Source organism: Genypterus blacodes, unplaced genomic scaffold (genome assembly GCF_046128005.1).
Source record: "Genypterus blacodes isolate CSIRO-AG114 ecotype Tasmania unplaced genomic scaffold, CSIRO-AGI_Gbla_v1 ptg000044l_1, whole genome shotgun sequence".
In the NCBI taxonomy this organism is placed as follows: Eukaryota; Metazoa; Chordata; class Actinopteri; order Ophidiiformes; family Ophidiidae; genus Genypterus; species Genypterus blacodes.
In genome coordinates this window covers 1,140,864-1,147,500 of record NW_027466857.1, presented here as the reverse complement: position 1 = coordinate 1,147,500, position 6,637 = coordinate 1,140,864, and the positions used below count along the sequence as shown (strand labels likewise).

Genomic DNA, 6,637 nt, shown 5'->3' with positions numbered 1-6,637 from the left:
CACCCGCAAACCCCCCTGGCTCCTTCCAGCTCTCCCACGCTGCATGCTGCAGCCTTTAGCTTTCTTGGTGGAGGTATTCATGCCACAACTGACGCCGGTAATTGGGGGTGTGATGTTTGGGAGCTGAAGAGTTAATAAATCCATCTTAAGGCAAATGTTGTGACACGCACCATACTGCAGGCGTTCACTTTCATTCACGTTCAGTTATTGCACATGAAAGCAAAGATGAAGCTAGAATAATGACTTTACATTCACTAGCCGGTTTTCATTGTCGTTCCCGTTATTACTGTGGGTCAGTGGTTTCTGGGTGTGGCTCAATAGGATATTTAAATCTAGATTTGTTTAAAGTTTGCTTTTCAGATCCTTTTGAAAAAAAATAAAAATACTCCAGTTTTTAGTGATTTAAGTAGCATCGGTAGGGAAAAGTTATAAATAACTTTATATCAAAGAAAAAAACATAAACCTGTTATGACGCCATGAATATAAATATTCTGATTGAATAGTAATGATTCTGGGAGTCAACTTGGAAGTGGATTTAGGATGAAATTTCACAGTTTTTGGTACAAAAGCTTTTCTTTTTTTATAGCATTTGTTGAGCTTTAGAGGTGGGTGTGTGTGTGTGTGATTGTGTAGTGTCTTACCTGTGTGTATTTGCTTCTTGGCCTCCTCCTGCCTCCTGCTGCCCCTTCTCTCCTCTCCTCTTCTCTCTGTTTAAAGCATACATTCAAATTAGTGTGTTAATATAATGTACTGTAATACATATGGCTGCAATATTCTTTATTTGCTGCCTGCTGCCTCTAATAACAGGCTGAGAGATCTGGAAAACCCTCCATTCTGTCTTTTACCATTAAAGGATGTCACTGAGACTCTGGGCCACCAAGCCATTAGGAGGCCATCAGATGAAGCTTTGGGAGCAAGACCACACCTCACCCACACATATAGACCCAACCAGCCTGACCTTTCCTGTGTGTCTCAGATTCTCTCATCCTTCCCGCCTGACACTGTCGCTCTGATCCATGTATTCCTGCAACCTACACACATCTCAAACCTCTCCTTGTATCTTGACCAGTTCTATACTCAAGGCATGATAATTACTGCAGTGGAAGTCTTCATTTAAGTTGTTTTCCATAGAGTCAAAAAAAAATGGAGTGACATCTTCAACAGGCTGAAGCAGAGATAAATGTAACAGCAGTACAGTTACATGGTAAAAAGTGTCTGAACATACCTGAGTTAGTCCTGTGAGGTGCTGCTGGGAGCTTTTCTTCTCTTGTGGCTGACCGGCTAGTTTGCTGGATGCTTGTCTTGCCAGGTCCTGTTTACTGGCTGCTCTTTTGCTTCCCCTTGTCTAAAGTTTGTCTGATTATCTTATCTCTTTACAGTAGTGCTAGAGGACAGTGGGAGGCTGCCCACTTCCATCCTAGAGACTGCTTTAAAATGGTTTGATTCTTCTTAAACGATGAAGAGCGCGTCGTCAGAACGTAAAACAGACTGAGAAAAGATTGAATCTGGATCATCAAACCTGCTCTCTGTCTCTCCCTACATCCATCCATGTCTCTGGCTCTGCACAAACCTGCATTATATAGAGATCTTCTATACCTCTCTCCTTCTTTCTCTCTCTCTCTCTCTCTCTCTCTCTCTCTCTCTCTCTCTCTCTGTCTCTCTCTCTCTGTCTCTCTGTCTCTCTGTCTCTCATGCAGCAGATGGCCTGCCAGGGAAGCATTCCTTCATTACCTTGTATGGTCACTGGTGGGAGGAACTTACAACAGGGAATGCCTCCCAAGACATACCTGATTGGCCAATGTCAGCGTACCCAACTGACCTCAACCAGTGACCTATACAGTTTGTCTGGGAAAGCTAGGAGGAGGATGGGAGAGATGAAGGGATAAGAGGGGATGGGAAAAGGGAAAGAGAGGAAGAGGAGAAGAAGGGAAGTAAGGAGAGGGGGATGTTGAGAAACAAAGGAAACATGATAAGAAGGGGGGATTGCGCACAAAGAGGAAGAAAGTGCAAGGAAACAAGAGGAAAGGAGAAGAGAAGAAAGAGTGAGGAGAGAGAAAAGGAGAGAAGGAGGAGCATTGCATAGATTTGTCTCAGTGAAGGTGAAGGCATTAGAGGGTTTTCATATTTCTTCTAAATTTGGGCTTTTTAGCTTCAACAGCTGACTAGATGGTATTCCGGACGGGGGGAGGGGGAGGGGGAGGGGGGGGCGATGAGAATAGTACACAGTATACATCCTGAAAAATACTTCATTAACTGCAAATATTCCCATTTAAACAAAAACCCACATTTGATGTGCTGGTGCAACAGACTGGAACCCCTTCACCAAATGTTACTACACAAGGTTTTCACCTATTTAGTCACGAAATATGAATTACACACTGTTCACGGATAACTACGGACATTTTATACTTCATTTAAAAGTTGAGGTCTGGGAAGCCATATAAATGACTGGCAGGGTGTAGGGGAGGGGGGGAGCAATTGAAACAAAAACTATGCCAGGAATGCTGTCTACTTACTTATTATCTATTTTAAGAAAAAAAAGCTGAGACAAGTTTTGCTCAGTTCTAAAATATTTATTTTTATTGATCTCACATGATGAAATGTGTCCCATCCTAATGGTGTGTCTACCTGTAGGTGGTCCCACCCCAGGTCCCTCTGGGTGAGCAGGAACGTAAGTGGCAATCATTTCAGAACGATACACTGGAGCCAGGCCATGGAGTATATTATAGGTAAGAAGTAAGATCTTAAAATTGACAGGAAGCCAATGTAGTGACGCAAGAACTAGCATGATGTGCCCAAATACGAGTTTGAGTCAAGAGTCTTGCTGCAGTGTTTAGAACAAGTTGCATTTTTTCAGAGCAGAGGAGCACAAGGACATTATAATAGTCCAGTCTGGATGTAACAAATGAATTAGGGTTTCAGCATCTGCCTTGCTATGGAACGGTTTGCAACCCTTTTAATATTGTTAATGTGGTCGCTGAATGTTAGGTCTTCGTCAAATGTTACGCCCAGATTCTTCACCGTTGTGGAGCATCGGAAGGGACCGTAAATAAAAGGTTCTGAAATTTCAAATTCTGCTTCATCAACATTTCAGTTTTATTGACATTCAGAAGCAGAAACTTTTTTGTCATCCAGCCTTTTAACGACTAGAAGGCAGTACTGTAGTTTGGATATCCAAGAGTTATCGTTCGGTATTATGGAAACATATAATTGAGTATTGTCCGCATAAGAATGAAAATCTTTGCCAAACTGACTATTACGTTTCCAAGCGGAAGCACATAAATTGAAAACAGTAATGGGTCCAATACAGAACCCTGTGGAACGCCAAACTTTACAGGGATCGAGGTGAATTGGTATTATTGAACACAAAACTTTTGTTGGGGGAGTGGGGGCGCGCTTCGAAATTTGCGCTCGCGATCTGACGGGGGGATTATAATCACAGTAGAATTATTTACATGACGTCGTTGAAAGAGTGTCTCGCGGACCAGATCAAACAGAATGAAACAAAGTAGTGACCTATTTGTTAAGTAAGATCTAAACCGTTGCGAGACAACGAATGCCAATGTGATTCTCTCGACGATCAAGTGTCACAGTGTCAAAGGCTACACTTAAATTGAGGAGGATTAGAACCCAGATAGCACCAGAATCAGATTTAATCAGAGCGGTCTCAGTATTGTGTTGTAAATGTTTTATTTAGATTAATTGCCTTTTTCCACTTAAATGATAGATGTAACGTGAATTTTTTTCCTTGTCTTCTAAGAGAGCTCAGGAATGGAATTGTCAAGCCCTTTGAGACTATTGTGATATTGAGTTCTACAAATAAAGTTGACATTTTGACAGAGAATGAAGATTGAAATAAAGATTTTAAAAAGGTAATTGTATGCAATATAAAATACAATCCTTGGGCATTAATGAAATAGTACTATCACTAACTATTCATATTCATGTTAAAGCCAATTGCACCTTTGTTTTATTGTTTTCAAATTGTAATCGGGATTGAGAGAGAATCAATTATTAACAAATGATTCCCTATCTGACTTCATGTGAATACATTACACAAACTGTGATAGTGACATCAGCCAAAGTGTTTAGCAGTGTTCAATTTATTATACTATATAATACCTTAACTTTATTTGGTATAAAGTTGCAAACCCTGAAATACCTCTGTCACAGTCACTGACTCCATCTGATGCCTCAACTAAATGAATAAAGCCACATTTCATCCCTGAAATGCCAAGACCTCATCCAACAGCACAAGACTCAAATGGAGACAGTCAGGGTTTTCTACCAAGAATGGAATTCTGCATCAACAGTGGGGACGAACACCAGTTGGTCAACAGGACAGGGTCTGGCTGTGAGAAGGTTCTTAGGGGGCGGAGGAACCAGCAAACAAATGCATGGGTGCTAAATATAGAAGAAGTACCTGCAACACTCTGTGAGCCAGAAAGTAATAGTTAAATATTGCCACAAATTTAGACAAAAAAACAAAAAGCTGGTGAAAGTAAAGTAAAATGTAGTTTCATTTGATAGATTTAGCTTCAATTTGTTTAAGTAAAACAGCTATGTTATTGTTGCATTCTTGCATGTAATGAAATTTGTGAGTGTGAGAGAAAAAATGGGTGAGCAGCCATGACACACTGAAAACGTTTCTCCTCTGTGTCTTAATAAGGTAATGTTTGGAGATGGTTCAGTGTTTACAGCAGCTGACAACACTGGCTATTAGTTATGGTAGCCAAGCATGACACACGAGAGAGAGCAAAGGGAGTGGGGTGGGGGGAGCAAACGCAAGAGAGATTTATATAGGATGTAGAGACATGTATGAGAGTGTGCGTGCGTGTGTGTGTGTGTGTGTGTGTGTGTGTGTGAAAGTAGTTTGTGGAGGCCAGTCCTTTTCCCTCATATGGAGAGATGTCTTAACCATCGATTAATGTTAAAACAGAACTCTCTCTCTCTCTCTCTCTCTCTCTCCCTCCCTCTCTCTCTCTCTCTCTCTCTCTCTCTCTCTCTCTCTCCTCTCTCTCTCTCTCAGTGTTTCACAGCATTGTCTGGATCCTGATGTACTGCATGTGCCAAATGATTCTCCATAAAATTGAAATGAAATTGGTTTTTTTTCAAATTAAATGGCTTCATCCCTATCCTAAGCATTTTCCTCCATAACTTGTACATGTAATGTAATTCTGATCTCCTTGTGAGTCTGAAGTAATTATGCATGTTTTTTGAAGGTTTTATGTTAAGAGCAAGTTGATCTGAAATCATGTTATGATTTGGATAAATAATGCCAACAGCAAAAATGGTCACTTCCCCAATTCCTAAGGAACTTCCCTATCTTGCTTGGGGCTGACATGAATCATTGTAATTGCATGATTTCTTTGCATTTGCCAGGCTTCATGAGTTGTGTATTCAGCCTTCATTGACGAAAGATGGAGCTCTGAAGATGGCTGAACTCGAGTTCCCTCAGTTTGAGGCACTACACCTGGATGAATTCCGATGACTACACTTCTCCGGATGGCAGAAGGATGCATCAGGGGCCTCAAGATCATTGTATCAGTTTGGGAATACATGCAGGGACAGAAGCAGATGAGATGAGCAAGTTAACCTACCAGCCAAATTACTAGGAAAAACTGTACACCAGTGTACCAATGACAATGGATGCTGTTATCAAGGCAAGGGTTGTATTATAGAGTATTATTAAAACATTGATTTATATATATATATACACATATATACAGTTATGTTCAAAATAATAGCAGTCCAACATCACTAACCAGATAAACAAGTGTTTTTGGTCGAAATCATATTTCTACATGCCAAATAATTTACCAGTAGGTGTAGTGGAGTCATAGAATACCAGCAGACCCCACAGTAATGACAAGCATGCTGCTGATTCTGTGTAATTGAATCGATAGATCGAATAGATTGAAAGCCGCGTGTTGAAAATAATAGCAGTGTTATGTTCAATTGGTGAAATCATTAATTCTGTGAAAAAACAGGAGTCAAACAGGTGATCAAAGGCAGCACATGGTTAAATGCATTTCTCTCTGAGTAAAATGGGTCGTTGCAGACATTGTTCAGAAGAACAGCGTACTTCGATAAAAAAGTTGATTAAAGAGTGGAAAACACACTGCTATTATTTTGAACACAACTGTATACTTAATTGTGCAATGGTTTTAGGCATGTTTGGCCTTTTGAGAATGCTTACCAAAATAATGCCACAAATGCTTTTCATTTATCAACAAACTTCCAGTGTTTTACCATGTAGGTATATATATATAAATATATATATACACATGTATGACACATATACATATACACACGTGTATATATATATATATATATAGATATATATATTATTTTTTTGGACTGAAAACAGACAGAGACAACACTGATTTTAACTTTACAGAGGTGAGAGGTGAAGAGAAAATCACTGCAGATCTCTGGCAGTAATGTTGACACAGTGCAGGGCTCCTTGTACACACTGTTCTACTTCTGGCTCCACAAATGTCTACTCCTTCCTGCTTTGACAAGAGCAGAGTAATAAAGGAATAAGACTCCCCCTCTGGTTGCCAGTGAATGTAAACAAGGTCTCGGCCTGTAGAGTGTCCCACAGTCACGCTGTGCTTCATCTGGCCTTCTGATT

General features: G+C 40.3%; 1 long non-coding RNA gene across 4 annotated transcripts in view; it reads right to left on the bottom strand.

The window, feature by feature from the left end:
* LOC142999616 (uncharacterized) overlaps window positions 1-1,660 on the bottom strand; it is an 8,806-nt gene extending 7,146 nt beyond the window's left edge. Inside the window, exons 1-2 of one of the 4 annotated variants that reach the window (XR_012963333.1) lie at window positions 1,226-1,660; window positions 642-707 (exon numbers count right to left, since the gene is read on the bottom strand). This is a non-coding gene — a long non-coding RNA (uncharacterized LOC142999616). The remainder of the gene's footprint in view (window positions 1-641; window positions 708-1,225) is intronic. The other 3 variants (XR_012963334.1, XR_012963332.1, XR_012963331.1) reach the window with 3 other exon arrangements.
* Between the last annotated feature and the right edge of the window lie 4,977 nt (window positions 1,661-6,637).